Source organism: Contarinia nasturtii, unplaced genomic scaffold, assembly GCF_009176525.2.
Source record: "Contarinia nasturtii isolate CC-2019 unplaced genomic scaffold, AAFC_CNas_1.1 Cnas_scaffold_129, whole genome shotgun sequence".
In the NCBI taxonomy this organism is placed as follows: domain Eukaryota; kingdom Metazoa; phylum Arthropoda; class Insecta; order Diptera; family Cecidomyiidae; genus Contarinia; species Contarinia nasturtii.
This window is the reverse complement of record NW_022197486.1, coordinates 10,873,180-10,894,642: the sequence shown is the minus strand read 5'-3', so window position 1 is coordinate 10,894,642 and position 21,463 is coordinate 10,873,180.

Genomic DNA, 21,463 nt, shown 5'->3' with positions numbered 1-21,463 from the left:
TGTGTTATATATGTTTTTAAAAAAAATTATGGAGCAACCCTCGTACAGTTAAAAAATCCGTTAGATGGATTATAAACAATTTATTTAGTATAACTCTATCCAAATATACGGAAGAAGGAAAAAAAACCATACAAATAACAAAAAAAATCCTTTCGCTTAGCATCAAACAAAGAAACCATTTCCATCAGATAAGAATTGCATTATATGAATTTCCATGCATGAAATTGACTTTGAAACTAATTTCACTGTTTATTATTTATAAAGTAAGAACATTACTATGAGTGATTAGACAGAGTGATAAAAGGACTGTATTCAGTGAATACTGGATTTTACTGTGGATTGGAATTGCTATGAGAATGTTTTAGTTATTTTTTGTATTCAGCAAGTATTTTGAATCGCGAAGAAGAATTTAATTTTGAATGTTTTATCAGCTTGAGTTCCATCCAGATAACAGCAGTCGATCTATCAAACAATCAGACAGTTTATCAGAAAATATTCATCGAAATCATTGGTACGCATCGAATAGATAGTCCCATTCAATCAAATGATCACCTTATCCATATTCAGCATCCAATATGCTTTCACCATCCAATCTGATGCTGCGTATGAATAATTCGAAGATGTTTTATCTTGTTTTCGTCAGTGAAAAAAAAAACAACAACAATAAGTCAGCGTTTTTCATTTACCGCCCGTGGATTTTCACGAATCATTATTTCCGGTGAATAAATGACGCCTTCTTGCAACTTACCTATTTTTGGATATTTTGCTTAATTTGGTCCATTCACAATTCATGCTTACCGAAAATTAAAAATAACATTTTTAGTGAAGGGACACGATTTAGACAAGAGGATAACTAAGAAATAAAGTCTTCTTATAAATAAGAAAAACATGATCAAAATTCTCCATATTCCATTAGATACACTGAGCATAAACATATATTTTATCCGAATTTTAAGGATAAATTTGACTTAAAGCCCAAACAACAGAGAATCCAAATACTGAACGATTTTAAGGGATGATTTTTTTACCATATAAATTCAAATTACTTTTCGACACGTTTTTTTAACAATTATCACATTTTATGGAAATTATATTTCAATAATAAATAATTGGTAAAAAAAATTCCACTTCAAATATCAAATTTACTAAATCTTCACGCCCTAACGAACAAATTTGTTAAATTTATGGAATTGTATTGTATTAAAAAAAAAAAATACATAAAGCCTTTTGAATTATATCAATATCAATCATCGTTTATGTCTTAATATTCAAGTGATTAATATAATCGATGGAACAATAACGACCTTAAAATTGCATCAAAATCTCTCTCTCTCTCTCTTTCTTTGAGTCCATCGTTCTTTTGTTCTCTCGGTGCACACAAAATAACACAATACTCTTTTCTATACAATATGTTGAAGAGTGAAAAAATGGTGATATTTGCCTTAAATTCAACATACAAATCGGAAGGAAAAAACTGAGTGAAGCGATTGTCAAGCGATGATATAACGTTGACGATGATGGATTGGCTGCCAAACAAAAACAGTTTTAATTCCATTCAATTCACAATATGTTTCTTAATAGAATTGTGAAATTTCCATCGTCGCAACTGTCGCATCATTTTCGCATTGGAAAACTGCCAGAAACCACCACAAATTAATTAGAAACATTTGGTTTTATGTAATAATGAATTGGGACAGTATTTTTTTCGTATTTACAGGAGAAAGAGAAAAAGGGAGCGAATGGAAGAGAGAGAATCGTTTCATCTTCTCCAGTGACATCATTAGATCGATGTTTGTTTGTTTGACAATGAATAAAATTTGTCATCAGATCTGGTTCCCTTCTACCAAATTTTCTCTGTTTGCTAAGACTTTCGTTGTGTGAGCCAAAAACCAAGCGCTCTATACATAAAACAAAAACAAAAATTAAACCGAATATAAATGTTGTGGATGAAAATGGGCACTACTGTTTGATGATGAGAACAGCGAGAGGAGGGTGAGCTTCTTTGTTAAATAAATAATTTACGTAATTTATCGCTCACAGTCAATTGAAGTCTATCAACCCTACGACTACAATATGTGGTAGTTCGACATTTATCCTCCAAAAAATAGATATAGTTCACATATTGTTATCTTTTCGAATTTGACAGAGAGTTTCTTCTTCTATCAAAATATGGTCACAATCGTCACAAAGTTGTTTTTGGAATTATCATGGAATATGCAAAGAAACATGCAATTGTATTTGAATATTTTCGGCCTTTGTTATTGTTGATCTGATTAAATGGTGCCACAGAGAAAGATGTCGTTCATGCCCTTGATTTGATAACAAAACGAAGAGAAAAGAAAAGAAAGGTATTCTATTAATTACTATCGTACATCTGAGTTTTTTGTGCCTTCCATTCACTAATTGCTTCATTCAATTCATCCTTGAATATGACATTATGTTTCGCATACATTTGAACTACGCCGGCCATTGACACTCATAAAAATTCCCAATTGAGTTTGTATTTAGACAAAATAGAGATGTTCAACAATATGGCAAGTCCAATGTTCCGAGTTCAAATCAATTACCAAAGTGAATATAGTTGGATTTTTAAACAAAAGGTATTCATTAAGCAACTGTTCGGGCGTATATTATTCTGTCCATTATTATTATTGTTATTAAAGAGATATTATTCGCCCGCCATTTGGCACGGAAAATATTTGTTATGTATGTAATGTTCATTGTCACTTGCTCTGGTCCTGCTGATTTATTGACGACAAAAGGAAACGCACTGAATTACTATTATATTGAACAAAACGTAGATAAAGGAAACATCGTGACACACAGCATAATGGAATTGAAAAAAAGAAAGAAATGGCTCGAGATTTGTCGGAAGCTATCTATAATTTTCATTATATCTTGCGCAACAATTTGCTTCGTTGCCGTCTCAATCTCTTTTTCTCTTTTCTCAATCTCTTTATTTTCGTTTAATAATACACAAAACTGTAACGATTTCACACACTCACAACAGCCCACAATCCAAAGAAAATCACAGGCAGGCAGGGAGAAAAAGAAAAATCTCGGTTTTTATGTCATTTCTCATTTTCTTTCAAGCCGATTCTCATGCATTTGGATAAACAAAAACGTGAAAAACTGAAGTGGCTCATAAAAACAAACATTTTAATGGCTCTCGCTTTTTTTGGTGTGTGAGTGTTTTCTCATTTCTTCCTTTGAAAGTCCATAAAAAAAGAAAAAATACCATAAAAATTAAAAACATAAGAATACAATTTGTGTGTTTTGATCATTTTTGAAGTTCAAATCGAAGAAACAAACTTTTTTTTTTAATTTTATATTGTCCATAGGCAATATATTGAACGGCTTATGGAAAAACAGAAGATGCGTATTGCATTATGTGTGAGTGAAAAAATCAACACACTTTTTCCAGTCTCTTTTACCTTCTGCTCCTTCTCAAATCTCCTGTGTATGCCGGAATGTGTTATTTTTTGTGTTTTCATTGTACACACACACTCCACTTTGGTGTATTATCCAGAGAAAATCATTAAACACTTCCTGTGTAATACACAACGAAAATAATAAAGGAAAAACATCATTATTTAATGATTTGAGTTTTTTTTTCTATTCACTTTTTGTTGTTTGTTTGATTCCATCTAGTATTTCATTCAACTTAATGCGTGGCCGTTATGAGCTACTTTTGTATCATTTCAACGCGTTCCGAAAAAGCCAGTATTGTGCGGCGTACAAACAAACAGCCACAAAAATGAAACACAAAACTCCGAAAAGCAGGTTACATTTTTTCGGTAGCCATATAATTGTGGATTTATTGCAATTTCGAAATTTTCCAATTTGCCTTTTTCAACGCGGAAATTATTGATGGATTTATCTATATGATACCGAAAATTCAAAATTTTCCTTTTATCTCAGTGTTTACAATAAGTTTTTTTTTGTGAGAACCATCTTCCAACAAATCGTACTGCCTTTTTTCAGATTTAAATCGATTTCGTTTAATTGAAGTGAATAAGATTTCCATTTTGGATTGTGATATAAAACAGTACATCCATTGAGACTATTGAAAAAAAAAAAGTTTTTCGTCAATGTCGAATGAAATTTTCATCACAATATCGCCCGAAAAAAGTTTTCTATAAAATTGTTTTCTATTGTCAATTGATTTCCATGTGATTTTGCTGCTTGTGAAAATTGTCTTAATAAGATTCGAAACTTTTCACGCACAGCTTCACTCAAATTGTTAATTTTCCGGCACGGATATCGAATTTCATACGCATCGTACAGTATTGTCTTATGCCAAAATTTACATACAGAACAAATCCATCAAAATGATTGTCGCGAGAGGAAAACGATTCAAATAAAACAAAAAACTGATTGAATTTTAATCGGTGTGTCTTATTTTATTTGTTCAAATGTTACGCAACCCTCGAGTAGGGTTGGTGTGTCAACAACATTCCCTCTCAAGTATACTGCGAAAAAGTGAGAACTTGCGAAATATGCAAATATTTTCTCTTTCATTCGTATAATACAATTGCTTCTTCCTTCCAGAATCTTTACGAATGCAAGAAAAAAAAAGTTGTTTTATTTTTCAGTGTGGTTGATTCGATTCGAATGTTTTGACATCCAATTGTAAAATGAAGCATTACATATTTATGGGAATCGCACATATCTCGTCGGTGATGGTGAGTGATGATGGGCGCAATACCTTGTCACATTTTGTGGAATGTGTGTGTGTGGTTGCCCAAAAAACGACGTCACATAAAATCTGCATGTAGACTATTTTGAGTACGCATTTCCATTCGATGTCACACAAACGATGACGAGATATATGTTTGCATCAATGCTGACACCAATTCAAATGAAATGCTTATGATTTATATAAAATGTATGATATGTTTGTCGCGGTAACTGAAAAAAATGTACATGGAAATAATGGAAAAAACATAAAGTTGTCGCATTGTTTCAATTTCCTTTTTGCAATTGATCTATTATTCAAATTTACTGAACGAAAATATGCGTACGACTGTATCGACTGGAATATTCGCATAAATCATTTGAACGTAACGCAACCACATATGAATAACTTCGATTAATGACAAAAGGATGTCATAATGTTAATGCAAATTGTTTATTTTCCTCTTTTCTGAATTATAAAGAAAACTTCGGCTGTCTTTTGTTTATTTAAAGAGGGAAGAAGCGACGAGAGATAGAAAGGACATTTTGGATTTGTGAGCAGTGCGCGCTTGCATCAGCAAATAAATGATCCATTATTCCGGTATGTAAATCAGTGTGATTTCAACGATAACAAAAATGTTATCCTTTGATTTGGCATGCGAAAGAATATCCAAAGAAGGCATGTTATCATTTCATTCGATAAAAACCATTTTTAATCGAATTTCTTCGAAAAAAAAAGAAGAAAATAAACCAGATTAATCCCTTTTCTTTGTGTATATACACTTTGTATAAGCCCTGCGGAACGGCAACAAATAATATAAGACAATTTTTAAAAATAGCGGCGAACTCATATCGATTTAATCTCAATTTAATCGACAACCACTTAAAATACCATTCAAATACTTTCGAGCTCACTTTATTGTGTATGTTCACATTGTGTAGTCATTTCTTCAAAATAAACGTGAAATATGCAAATTTTTTCACCCGTAAATGTAACAGATGACAGCAATTTTCCGAAGGGATTTCCATTTTTATGTTACAAAGAGAGAGAAAAAAAACTGTTGACATCCCAATTTTTAATGCATTGCCGCCAGTTTTTTCTGTTGAGTGTCTAGTATTCAAATCCGAGATCCTCTGGTTTGTTGACTCGGGCCTCAGTCAAACTCATCACTCGTTGATGACATCGTTTTATATTGTTATTATCGTTTGCCCTTTTTGCCTACGATTTTTTAAACGCCGTATGTTTTGCACTGGACCCTATTTATTCACCATTCACACATCAACGTACAGTTTTCAACCCATCACTCAGCACAACAGCTTAGGTAAATGTTATTGTTTATTTGAAATGAGAGATGACAGAGAAAATTCGTTTGATAATTTGTCCATTGTTTACATTTACTTCTGCGGCTGCTGCTGCTACTGATGAGATATTTTCATTTCGGATTTACAATTTAACCATTGTTAAAAACAAACTCAACAGCAGTTTTAACGTTTTTACCATTTTTTTCTCTCTGCAAACAATACAATCCAAATTAATGATGAAAACACTTGTTCAACGACTTGATATCAATCCATTTGGTTGACAGAGAAATAAACTTATTCGTATGAAGAGAGAAAAAAATGGGGAAAAACGAAACAAAACCGAGTGCTTTTTAAAGAGGAATGATGATAAAAATCAAATAAAATTCGGAGTTTTATCAAGAAAAAAAAATGATGAAAAAGGAAAAACAGATGAATTCTCTCGAGTTAAAGGTGTAACATGAATTAAAGAAAAAATCCACGATTTCTTAAGAAAATTTTGTATCATTAGTCATCGAAATTGAAAGTGATTTTAATATCTTGATACTAATGGAAATTCAAACAAACCCAAATGAATTGTAAATATCGCACATTTCCGCGACTCGAACATTTTTTCTTCACTTCCAACCTTTAGTGTAACCAGATTCAAGCGATGCTTTTTTTCAATTTACAAATCGATTTGTAACCCTTTTGCTTCTTCATTTTTTGTTTGTCTGGGGTGAGCGTACTTAAGCTTACCGCACACACACGGCTATTTGATACATATACATCAGTGTATTGTTCTCATTTCAACCCGTTGTTATTCGAAGTAATGAGAACACTCAATGCTCATCATCATCGTCATATAGACCACGGTTGTGGTTTCGAGTGTACGGTATTGACAACCGTGAACAACAGATGAGCGAATCGTCACAATGTGTCGAGAGATGTACATTGAATGAGAGTTGAAATAAAGCAAAAAAAACCGATCATGGGTAAAATACACATAAACAAAACAACAACAACGGTGCGCACATCAATAGCAGTATCAGCAATACAACGGAACAGCTTAAAGATGGATTATACGATCAATGAATATTTAACAACGATGCCATTCGTTTGACAAGCGTTAAACAAAATTGGTTTTCTTCTCTCTTTTTTTGTCTCTCTGTGTAGTTGTTGTTTCTCTTTCTATGTTCGATGCCTGGTTTTGGTATAAGCAGAAATTCATCCTGCAGAGCCGTTTTGTAGTTGTTACGCTACTGTTTTGGTTTGGCTCAATCATTTATTTATACCGCAGTAGAAAGCACACATTGATACTGCTTCTACTTTAGCGTCCGACATTCTGCCCGTTCAGTGTATTTTTTTCTTTCGGTGAAGTAATAAACTTAAAGTAAAATAAAATGACAAAAAAATACAACAACAAACAAACAAACGAGAAGACGAAGAAAAAGAAGTAGCCATTTAATGGCATATTCCATGAGATGTGGCCAAATGAAATGGATATGGACCGAAAGCGGCATGCTAAAAGGCGAACCACAAACAAAGAAATGTGTGTCGCTTTGCGCCACATATTCATCGATGTATCTTATTCTAAAATAAGCAATCATATGATAATTCCCGTCTCCAGCGTATTGAACGAGACTTCTCTCTCTCTTTTTCTTTCTCCCTTCACAGCGAAATGAGCATTAGATCAGACTCATAACTGGGCCCGCACTTTATTTTTCTGCCATATCATCTTCAAACGGGCATTAATTCGTTTCCATATGTGTTTCGATACCAATTCGATTTCTACTGTTGTCCATATTATTGCATTTCAAAGATCCAGCAAAAAAAAAGTGAGCTGCATTCGTTGTCTGTCTCTATTGTTGTAAGAAAATATATCGTTTGTGCGTGTGTGTGTGTGTGATCCGCCCTATTGAACCGGTGAATGCAATCATGTGGAAATTGTTGAGCACAGATTGTTGGTGCTTGTTGTCAAGTATTTCGATTTGTAGCGGTATCGATAACAACATGGCAAATGACAACAATCAAAATTCTTGAATTATAAGTACACATTTTCCCACTTCCCATTCTCTCTCTCTCTCTCTCTCTCTCTCTGATAGAAGCTCTTCCTTTTTTTCAAACTGGTTACATGTCGAAACTTCCAAAGAATATTCATCTCCTCATCTCATCCATTTCATTGATGAAAGACACACAGTCGTGCTCTTTTTTTTGTCAAAATCCTTGCACAAGTTACAATTATGACTGGGTTTCAGTCAGTATTTTATATGTATTGTTCGGGCTCTTCAACGATACGAGATCACGAGCCAAAAGATGAAGAAAAACACAAAAAAAAACTAGCTCGTCTCCACCGTCATCGCATCATTGAATAATACAACACAGCTGTCGAACCGAAATGCCCGTTATCAGTGAATAAAAGCTAGCTGTCGCTATAATATAGTTTTTTTTTTTTGCCAGTGCTGTACTGTTTATCTCTCTAGCTGAAAAGATATAACTCGTTCAAATACACTACACACAACGGCCACCAATTTCCTCTGGGAATCTTTTATTTCGCCTGACATCTTTTATCCGTCTATTTTTGCTGCGATGCATTTTTGCCCATTTCCAAAGATGAATGTGACTGTGGCCTTTTTTTGTCGTCTCTTTATCGAAACATACGAAGTCGATGGCTTTGTCACCGCTATTTTGTTTCAACTCTTCATTTATTTATGTGCATTTTATATACAAAAACAAAAGGTCGAAAAAAAAGAAAAAAGAGCCACCGCATATTTTTGGTGGCACAAATGACATGATACTTACATTAAAGTTAAATAATTGCCCGTTTTATTACCGATGCATTGACATTTTCATGATATATATTTTTGCTAAAATTTTTGTTTCTGAAAAACACATTTCACCCGTAAATGACAATTTTTTTTATTGTATTTGATGATGTAAATAGTTCGTTTGAATTTAATTTGAAACATTCTTCTGTGATGATCTGTGTCAATCAATCCCAATGCGAATTTATTAACACATCACCATCGAGGGGAGAGAAAGAGAGGGACATACAAGTGGCACTTGTGACGTGCAATTTGAACCGATTGCGTGCCAGATAGACCAAAAACGTACGACAACGTTGCAATTGTGATAGTGTTTGGCATTGTTAACAATCTTGCCCGCAGTGTTGTGTGGACGTGAGCAAAATTACAGGAGCATAAAATTCTATGTGTATTTCGCTCTGGCTTCTGTACTATTTTTTTTTTGTGTGTGTCTGTGTGCCACCAATATTTCTCATGTTTAATGTCCAACAAATCATGTTTGATTTGGTGACAATTCAATTGATGCGTCACTCAATATTTTCACGCTACAAAAACAATTGAAGAAACGGAGCACAAAAGAGAGGGAAAAAAGCAGCAATGCACGCACGCACAACACCTTCCAGCACATTAATACTCAACTAACCTGAACTACTCGGCATGGCACAACAACCGAACCAAACCAAATCACGTAATAAATATGAATTACGATTGGCATATCATTCAATAATAATTGCATCGTTATCAAGCGAACGAAGCAACGTTTTTAGATTAGCGAATGTATACACAGATATTATAGACAAACGTTAAGCTGTGTGTCTATTATCAGATGTGGTCATTGCGATGATTCCACGCGAAAATATTTACCAATACGTCGAATTCATTTAAGTAAATTCATTTTCTTTATTTCATATCATATATAGGCACGATCGGCAAATTAGGTGAGGCTCATATAAAAACTCTGGCAACTGGAAAGCAAATGAATGCTGTCGCCTAGAGGGCATCTTGGACGAGGAAATAAAATCGATGTGCCCATCCATGTTTCGTATAATCGTCACATTGTCCAACTTTAATGCCATTGAACATTCGTATGGAATCATCGCAAATGCCATCATCTCAAGCTGACAACGGACTTCAAAGAAAATGAATTCCATTATCGCGTCCATTAAAGTTACATTTTATATTATACACGGCAATATTTTAGTGACATAATACGCGATGAATTCAGGTTTTCTTTTTGTTGTTCGTTGTCTTTTGTGTCCGCTGCGTGCGCGCATATGCATTGACGATGCATTAACGAGGAAAAGATCTCATGCGAGATCAAGTGTTTGAATTAAGTGAACGGTCTCTCACAATGCATCGTCGAATGTGATGTAATATATTTCATTTTCTGTTCGTTCGCTAAAAATACACAATAAAAAGCAAGCGTGGATGCGAACGCATCGCAAGAGGAAGCGAATTGATTAAATAGCCATCTGTGTTTGTGTGTTGCACTGTAAATTGAATGGATGAATGAATAATGCGTATGCAAAAGTAAAATGAAATAGACACGAAGAAATAATAGATATGCAGCAGCGTTGTAAATGAGGTGGCCAATGCACTGCGTTCTCATGCGAAAAGAGAGAGAGAGAGAGAAAGAGAGAGAGAGAGAGAGAGAGAGGTAGCAAGAGAGATCAACAACAATTTCACACACAGCACATTGCAAATACAAATGAATGTCAACCCTAAAAATCTCATTCATTGAATCAAACGAGATAAATAATAGCGATAAAAGCGACCATTCTAAATCTTCATGCGATATTCCCCATTTGGTGCGCGCATTTCAACATGTACATTGGCCCGAAGCAAATCATGATTACAATTCATATAATCCACTATATGCATGGCATTATGAAAAATAAGTTTATATTGTTTTCAATATTTGCATTTTTCAACAGATATCGAGTGGCATATTATATCTAAATCATTCGAATGATTATAGTCTCTCTTCTTCCTCTTTGGTTAAGGTTTTTTTCGAATCGCCATAATCTGAATTCATTTTAAAGTATCATCGAGTAGCGAAACGACGTGTGGTTTTGAATGAAAATTCGTTATGTGTAAATAAACCAAAAGTGAAATCAAGAATGAACAGACCTCATTTTCTCATTTGCCATCAACTTTTTTTTTCTTAGATAAATTGTATTTGAAAACATCATGTCTCATTCTATTTTCCCAATTGACAACGAATGAAATATTTGTCTTGATGATGATGATGTTTCCTCTTGTTTCTTTCGCCAAACGATAGTTCAATGTAAATATAAAACGAATTCATGCATCTTCAAAGCAATTTCCATAATCAACGATCACAAACAACCAAATACGCCGAATTCTATAATGAATGCCATTAGAAAATCAAAGAAAATCATTTCGGTATTGTGTGTTTGATTATCAAATAAGATTTTCAAGGAGGCAGGTAATAATATCAATACGAAAATGAAATGTGTGTGCGCTCGCTGGCGCGCGCATTTGTTTGTGTACATTGCTGCTGCTGCGATGGAGAAAATGATTCATACAGATATACACAAGAACATAAGAAACACAACCCCCAGACAATTACAATATTATTTTAGGATCTTTTGCCATTCTTCATTCAAATCGAAAACACCAACAAAACATCGCGTGTGAGTCAAAAATAAATTAGCAAATAGTCAATCAAAACCAATTTTTTGTTTGTTTATGTCAACATATGCGCATTTCTCGAAATGGCGTTACACTTTTCAGTCTTTCGTATGAACGAACAATAAATCGATACAAGATAAATTCCAATCATAATCAAAACTTTGATTTTTCGCCATCAAATTGAAGTAATTTTTTTGAAATGAAATAAATCTCAAATAATCCAAGTTTTAAACTGCAAAGAAACTTGACCGTTTATCATTTGCATTGAACTTTATCGGATAAATGATATCAGTCTCATCGAAATTTTCAAAATTGAATGTGAATTTCCCCAAATAAAAAAGAAAATCAACTAACATTTGTAGATTCGTCTGGTGTTTTTGTGAAGGTAATTCATTTCCATGACCAAATTGAATTAGCGATAATAAGAAAATGCTTTTACTTTGGACAGCCTATACTTATCATCATCGATCAGTCTCGAGTTTGGCTTCACCTGTGCCACCAATCGCATTTTTTTCTTCACTTTATTTATTTAAATAGAATTTATTTTATGGTTTTTTTCTCTTCCTTTCTTCCTGTCGCCATACGGTTTTTTTTTAGCTTCTTACGAATTTCGCAAATCTTCAACATGAACAAAAAGCTATTTCTTTTTTGCTTTCTTCAAAAAAAAAACAAACAAACAAAACGGTGTAATGAATGAGTGGAATAAAAAAAAAAGAAGCAAAAATGAGCCCAAAACATTTGTAATGCGGACGACGACGAAGGAAAAAAAAGAAGTATTGGCTGCATCGTGGGTGGCAAAGCATGCAATGAAGGGTGGTAAATTGGCAAAAGAGCCTATTATTACCATGCTAAACAAGTGAATGCTCATTCCTGCTCGTGATTTCTTTTTCTTTCACTTTCGCGACCTTTCTTTTTTTTTCCATTCGTGATGAGAGTGGAGCGAGAGGAAAGAGAGAAAAAACGTTTTATTTATTTTTGATTGATTTCCTTGCAATTTACATCACATCGCGATGTTTAAGAATCGTTCGATTATCGTCTTTTGGATGACGACAGAATTACTCATTCCGTTAATTTTTGCAAAGAAAAAAGAAGTCAGAATTTTTCATTATTTGTTTTTTTTTTTTGAGTACCTTGTTGTTTCCTCTTCAACGCGGTGCGTCCCATGAGTGAAAAATTGAGGGAAACCATCAACATCTATCGCCGTTCTTTGTTGCTTCTACAGTTTTTCTTGATGAGAAAATATTTATTCTATCGAGCTCAATTTACGTTATATTTATTCAGCATAGAATAAGGCATCGTTTTGTTTCATTCACTTTTCTTATTTTCTCAATTTTTTTTTCTTGAATAAGAGTTGAATAACAATTTAGCGCATTTTCCAACTAAAATGAAGTGAATTCGTTTTTTGACAATTTCAAAGATCAAATAGGCACTTTTGGTGGTGAACGAATATTGGTTTGGAATTTAATGGAATTGAATGAAATGACAGGAGAATGAATGATTTCAATTTAAAGAAAAAGCATTACATTTACAAACACCAAATGTATACAACTGCGCTAATTTAAGGCCGTTTCACTTTTTCATATTATTCAACGTTGGTTTGGTTGTAAGTATTTTTCTTTTCACTTTGATAACGATGTGTTAGCATCATCGCAACATTTTCAATTTACATGTTTATTTGTTTGCTTGTTTACAGATTACATGAAGTTAAGTTTTTTCATCAAATCAAACTCCACCAACAATAACATATGATCATCGGGCTTTTGTCAACCAAATTTGACTTCCGTATGTGAGACTACGGTTAAAACTCTTAACTTAAGACCAGTAAAGTGCGAACTTGGTTAAGTTTTAAAAAAAACCATATATATCTGTATCTGTACATATGTATCTACTGTAAACTTCTCTATCGAGCAAAAAAAAATCCTTTTCACCTAAAACCCTAACAAATCGAAAGAATGTTCCTCGAAAAATCCATGAAAAATGCTAAAATGAGCAAATATTAATCTACAAAGTAGTTCTTCTCAAAACGATTGTAAATGGCATTTTGATTTAAACTTTCATATAGGTATGTGTGATTGCTAACATCTCTTGCAAGGGTTTGTTCATCGCATTTGGAGGTTATTATAAGTGGGATGATAGATTGTTGTTTCGTGAATGGTTGCGTATCCCACAAAATTTACAAAACATTTGAAATTTGTTTTTGAGACATACACACACATCACATATACGCCAATAATAAAATCGGTGAACAAACAACGAAATGAAAATAAAGCAAAACAAAAGTTTGCATATAAACAAAAACATATACATTTCAAGTTTATTAGATGGGAGTATGTAAAATCCGTGTAACCGTGTTTGTTTGATGAAAGATCAAAGGCGAAAAAGTGTGTGTATTCTATCTGGATTCTGTTTTTGGTTTTGCGGATGCGGCAACACTAACATTACAATTAATCGAGTCTACAAAATCACGCTTTAAAATGTAACGCAACTGATTTAAATTTCAAAATGAGCGGAGAGAGAGAGAGAGAAATGAAAATGAAATTGAAAATGCAATATTTGCGTGTTGTTTTCTGAATTTCATGCAAAATTAAATACATTTGATATTGTTTGTGTGCTCAAAGCATTCGAACATATGCCAACATCGGAACAAAGAACGAAAAAAAATATCTGCCGTTGAGTTGAATTGCGAAAAAAAACGGAACAAAACAACAAAATACAAAGCAAATATATCCATAAATTGATTGCAATAACGTGAACAAATATGTTTGACACAATGTTGGGACCGAAGTGGATGGCAGGAGAAGAACGGTAATGGCAATTTAATTATCAGGAAATTATTTAATGGCATTTCAAATCGATGATGCGTCGATTCACCGAAAAAGAACCCCCCAAACAAATGAGAAAAAGTAATTTATTTTCCCTTTTTTTCACCCATTTTCCCCATTTTAACATTTAAATCACAGAACACCGAATCATACAATTCATCGACAAAAACCAATAACAATATTTTGTTTTGCATTTATTGACTTCGTCAGTCGATCGTGTTGTTTGTCGCGAATACAAAATGTTGTTGTAATTGTCGCTTGATATTCTATGCCATTTGTTGTGCCATATAATTTTCTCTGTCTCATTTTCAATAGATATTGCTGCTATTGATGCCAATGCCAGTGAGAATTGAAATAACATGCAAAATGTATGTATAACATCGAAATTCATTTGCAAATTATCCACTCCGGATGGATGAAAATAATGAGCTATGACTGCACTAATTCCGATTCGACCGACGCTTTTAATTATAGATTGCAAATGCAAGGCAATGTCATCAATAAAACATTTTCATGGATCAATGGATAATTTCATGTTTTCAACTCGACAGAGATTCATTATATTGATCGGCTCTGTCTTTTTCTTCGAAGTTTTTTTTTTCGTTCATGCACATTGCATTTTTCACAATTCAAAAGTGAAAGATACGGATATTATCTGTAATATATTGAGTTTTGTCACGGAAAGAAACTTACTGATTAAATGGAACTACCACTTGAAAATGAACTTTACTTTTGATGATGAAGACCATGATGGTGTCAAATGAATAGAAACCGTCTTGAATTCAACACAAATCCAACGGAAAATCACAGTGTGAAAGGGTACAAAAGCTAACCATTGTATTCAAATCGAAAGCAATCGGGTTTGAAGATGAAACATTCGTGTTTTTTTCGGTGTATTCAACGACTAACGGCGAGAAATTAATAATATGCAGTCACCGTGCTCATCGTAACACTTCAACTCAAAAGAATATTATCGCATCGATTCGATCGTAATATTACATATTTGTGCGACGGTTTTTTTTTTCTTCTTCAAAGTGGAAGAAATGTTCCAAATAGAGATGAACGAAATGAACAGAAAGAGAAAATGTGATGGAAAACCATATACGAATCGACGTTATGAATCAAATGTTGAATTGTCTGAATTCATTGCGAATATCGTTTCAACTGTGAACAGAATAGATATTGGCCGTGTGTGACATGTGTTATGAAATGAATTATGTAATAATGTGGAGTAAGTACATTAAAGTGAATGACGACGATGACATGTCAATGAATACGGTATGGAGCGGTGTTGATAGAGCGACATAACAGTGAAAATCAAAATGAAAAAGAATAACATCTAATATTCTCATAAAAGCAAACTAATAACAAGGGATTACATTTTGTTAAGCTTCTTTTTTATTATTCTTTTTCGGTGAAAATGGTTTTTCCGTTAGACAGTGTCTTTCTGTCAAACCAACACCCCTTACTTTCATCAGTTTCTCTCTCTCTCTCTCTCTCTCACTCTTCATTGTCCCAACTCTGGAGGACTTTTCTTACAAACCGACACATTTACTAGCATTTTTCTCTTCAAGAAATCACAATATCTCTTCGATTCAATAGACGTATCGACTGCCCATGTCTCTGGAAATGTATATTTTTCCAATACTTTTTTTCCGCTTTTTTTAACGCTTGTCGACTTTTGTTATTATTATCATTCGCACTTTTAATAATACTTGTAACAGTTTTTTTTCTATACTTTTTATTATTTCCCATTCCGCCGCCCCTTTATTTATCGGCTTTTTGGATGTTGAACACTTGCTGAGTGCATAAACAGTCACACCAAAATGACCGAGACATGATTTTTTTTGGCTTGGTTTTGTAGATGTATTCAAACTGTTTGAGTGATTCGATGAAGTGGTTCATTCTTTTGCTTTGGCAAACAATCAATGACATTGTGATCGCTATAGATTTCCGAAAAAAAAATGTTATTAAAGATTAATACAGGAAAAGTACGCATCATCGGCTTTCAGCCATTGGGCTCGATAAATAATAAATACCAACAAAGACCAAAACCAAAAGACAAACCATTCAACACTCTTAAAAACCGAAACATGCTGTGCTCATAACACCAGAAGAAGGGAATGCGAAAAAAAAACTAGAATTCTTACCACAAATATATGTGACACTTGTAAAACAGCTATAAAATACTAATATGTTTTGTATTGCATGCGGAATTGAGGGGGTTGTTTTGATAGCTAACAATGAACTCACCGATTTATGGATTATTTTCGAGATTTGTCTCGACAAGAATTTTTACATGAGATTCAATGTTGACACAGCAGTGTTTACATGGTTGACAAAAACAAATGAAGACATATATTTGACGCGTGTGTTTCAACCGCAATTTTCACTGTAAATAAAGTAAAATCATACGTTTATGCATCCGAAATATTTTATAGCAAAAAGCGCTAAATTGTGAGAAAATTTCGACATTTGATCAAAACAGTGCAATTTCAATGCGGTTTATTTTCTTATTGACCTTGTTTCCTTTCAAAAACAAACAATTTTCATTTTTCAACTAGCTCTTCAAATAACTCTTAAACATGTCATATATTTATATACCTGAGCGAATGCATGCATTTCAGGTGACACCTAACAAAATAATCGAGAAATGAATTATATTCGCTGGTTACCATATAATTTTCTATGAAATTGTATTTGACGCAACATTGCTACTGTGGCTTACTTAACCCAAGGCAAATGAAACAATTCCCTTTTTAGTACTTTTCTCCCTTTACATAAACACACACACTCTCTCTCTCTCCCTGTCTATCTCTTTGTCTGACATATCGCATACTTACAGTACATTAATGTGGACGCTTAGCGGTCCCCTCAAGGCAAAATATTACCACAGCAAAAGTCGCCGCAGCAAAATTCATATCATAATCCGTGTACATAAAATCATAAGCATTCATTTGCTTTTATAGCTATTACTTGATTACGGATCGGTATGTCTTCGTGTCTTGCACTTGTTCGCTCATTCTCATTCATATTGACTGTAAATCTACTTTTCCAACAATACGAACAAAGATATATTTATATATTAAATTGTGAGCAATTATACGTTTTGCTGAGTTGAACAAAACTTCACATGTTCATACCGTATTCTGTCAATATAGATTTGTATGAATTGGTTGGTGTATTAGCGTCCTATTGTTTGAAAAGTGTGCTACACATATCACGTAGCATTGTAAATGGTAAAAATCATATTATTGTATGAGTATGTGCGAAAAATAAATATGTTCGTTTCTTTGGTTTGAACGTGTTTTACTCCTTGACTTAATAGTGCTCTTGTGTTGAAATGAAAATCAAAAATGTTCCTTTATATCTTGCTTTCTCGTTTATTCCAACGCTTGCTGTCTGTCTATCTTTCGCTGCATCGGCTGCATATAATATTTTATGAAAACCGAAAAACGGTTGTCGTCTAAAGAACAGCATATGAATATTTACAGAGACAAAATTACATTTTATGAATACATAATTTCCCTATCTCCAACTGCAACCACTTCATAATGTTAACTTTCTGTTCCACACGTATATCCTCATCTCAGAAAGCTCGCATACCGATTTTCTCTTTTTCATATTTGTTTCAATTGTTGTTGTTGTGTTTTTTTTTTCTTTGGTTATACAAAATTCTGTTCCTGAATAATTTTCATTTGTTGTCAACCGTGTACGGAATCGTATTTCAAATAATTTTTATGTGACTATTTATTTCGTTGTCATATTCATAAATTCATTGAATAAAAGCGAATGAACACTAATACTCGGACCGTTTGATGACTATGCAATGAGATAATGAATTTGTCAAAGCAACGAACTTTTCTTTTCTTTTCTTCAAACGATGAAGAAAGAAAAAAAATAATCGAGAACAAAATAAGCAAATTCAATGGTAGCGATTCAAATATAAATGGAAAATATGCCGAATATTTTTCACTTTTCATTCCAAACGAACGGAAAAAAGCGAATTGAAGCTCAAAAACTGCACTTTGTGTGTGCGTATTTAGTGTGAGTAGACGTGCGTGTAATGTCTCATTAAATTGCAAGAGAAAAAATGAAGATGGAAAGAAATGCGACGCACTTACAAACGTCCACACAATTCAAAAGATAACAAAATTTCAAAAGAATTTTTTATGTTTTCATCTTTTTCCATAAATTTTAATGTGATTTCGGATTTTTTTTTTATTCTCTTTCTACTTTCATTTTATGCGGCGAGAGAAGAGAGAGAGGTTGATGCGCCTTTTATTTTTCTGCTCGTCTTTGTCCCGTACAAACAGCATCAACGATTCTATTTTTGTATTTGATTTGGGAAATTTCGCCATTATTTAATGATATTGCACTTTTTTTTTCGAAACGAGCGCACGCTCAATGCTACTGCATATGGGTTTCAATTAACTCATTCTGTCCATTCGCCGTTTTTATTTCCATTGAAATGCTCGTTCTATGCATATCCATGTATTTATACATTGTCCTTTATGAGGCGAGAGAAGAAAAAAAAATGTTCATCAGTTAATAAATTTAATTAAATGATCTAATACTCTAAGGTAGAAAGAAATCAAAAGAGAAGAGTGAGAGAGAGAAAGTTCATAACAAAATGATTTCATTGAATTTCTAAATACCGTTTAATCGAATAAATTTAAAAGTGCCTGCACCACTTGACTCTATGCACACGAATGAACTTCAATATGTCAAGCAATTTGAGTGTGTTTTGACCGCAAAACTCAATTCTCGTTCATATCGTTTCACCGGTGTTAACGACTCAAGCCCACTTTGTTTTTGTCAACCAAAGCGTAGTTCATTTGAACTGACTGGCGGCGGTTATATGCATTTTTCATCATTTTTACTGATTCATTCTATTTAACCGCAGAAATGGACCTTTCACTCTTTCTGAAATTTAGTCGCGTGCAACTAATTTCATGTTTTTTTAGGCAACAACAACAAAAAAATCGTATACCAAATCCTTTCAATTAATCTCTAAATGTTTTTGCATTTGGGAAAATTCCACTTGTGTGTGTGTGCGTGTCCGCTCTATGCATTTTTAATACAGAAATAACGCAGGTAGTTCAAAAGCGATAGCTCAAAAGTGAATGACAAATTAGAGAAATCTTAGCAATGAATGAGAGAGCAAGTGAAAAATGGCATAAGAGTTTGTATGTGTGACAAAGCAGCAGCGAACAAATTCTATTATTGCTTAAATAAAATTGAATATTGTTCGTAATCATTTTTTCTTTCATTGCCTGGCCATTTCGATGCCTGCAAAATATTTCAACAAGAACGAAAAAACACATACACCGAACAGTGAGCAGAGGATAATGCACGACTTCCACAGTGGTAAAAGTACACACTGTTTCAGCCTCAGTGCATTCGTTGATCAACGAAGCGCATTCAAGTCATGCACAAACACACATTGAGGGGAGTCGAAATGGATGGAAACCGAGCAAACATAAAGTCCAGTTAATGATATCATTTAATTTTTACGATTCGGCAAATATTCAAGTGACTTCTGGAGATTTTTTTTTGCTCACACTCTATAGTAGAGACCGTTTTTTTCTACCAAATTTACTGTCGTATCAGTGTGACACTGTCCCTTTTGCTTTCGGGGATCTTTTACGTTTACTGATTTCACTTTGGCTTTTAGTCTATTATTTGTAGTATGCAACTTTTTAGAGGAAAAAAAAACTCCACATAAACGCCAACTGAATGAAACTCATTGCTTTGAAAATATACGCAAGCTTTGAAAAAAGTCATGCATTTTTCTTTTTCTCGATTGAAGAGTGTGTCTTTTCCTAATGGCAACAAGATTTTAAAATATTTCTATATATTACACAGACACACATCGGCGAGCATTAATCAGTTGCATCAGAAAAAAAGGCAATTTTACAATAAAATCGTCCACATACTTTTCATTCACGAACCAACGCATTTCACAGCCAAATTAACCTTTTCAAGAATTTAATTATGATTTTGCATGCACACAAACTAACAAACATCTTTTTTCTATTTACTACAATTTATTTCCTTAATTAATTGCATCAGTTATGGTTTTCATTTAGTTTCAATCAAAATTGTGAACAAAAAAAACAGATTTTTTTAAAGTGCTCATTCAAAATGCTTTTTTCCTGTTGGTGACCAAATACTTGAGTTTCTTATGCTGTCCTTTCGTGCGTTTAATGTTTATTTTGGTGTAAAAAAACTCAACTCCTTCGAAACATAAGAAAATCCATCAGGAAAAACCCAAAGCAATGGTTATTTATTTACATTGTTTTTTTTTATTCATCTCAATAGCGAATAACAATTTATGCGAAACAATAAAACGATAACATATTGTGCATGAGATTGTCTAAGTGTTGTGTGAGTATTGTCGCGAATGGATGTTTGTTTTCCAGTGTTATGAATGCGACGTTGCATATCGAATGGAAATTTTCATTGTGAATAAAGTGCACAAACAGAGAGAGAGAGAGAGAAAGAGAGACACATACACACAGTACACAACAATTTTGCTTGTTGCACCAGAATATGATAATAATTGCATATGATTGCACACATAGGGTACAAACAATAAATTGTTCTTTGTAACTGTTTCCGTTGCATTCTGTTTAAGTCCGTGATTTTAGCTCGATGGTCTTTGGTTTTGTGACGATGAGCGCGCATTACAGGCTCTCCAAATCTCGCATTGATGAGTGAGCGCGCTGGCGCGAGAGCGTGTTACCTCCGCTGTGGCGCGCACACAATATAAATTAATGAGAAAGTAATTACATGGCATTATGTTGGGCTCTTGTGTTGCAGTATGCATTATTATTATGATTTTGTTTCCGTTTTTCTCTGCTCTTTTCTCTTCTGTTTGTTTCTTTTGTTCCTTTTTTTCTGTTGCATCGCATCGCAAAATAAAAAACAAATTCACGAGAAGAGAAAGAAATTCTTTTTCTTTTATTCTTTCCTTTCTCTTCGTGTTGTGTAATTGTATTTTACTGGAAATTTTCATCTAGATTGCATACATTGCCGCACATTTCTCCAGTCAAGTCTAGAAGAACATTTTTCCATCTCCTTCTTCTTCATCGCTTTACATTGGTGTTATTTTTTGTATCAGAATGAGAACGTTTGTTCAGCCTTTGTCCTTTTTCCATTCAATGTCTTCTCTTTTTGTGTGTGTGTGTTAAGCACACGCTTGATACTTTGATACAATGTTGT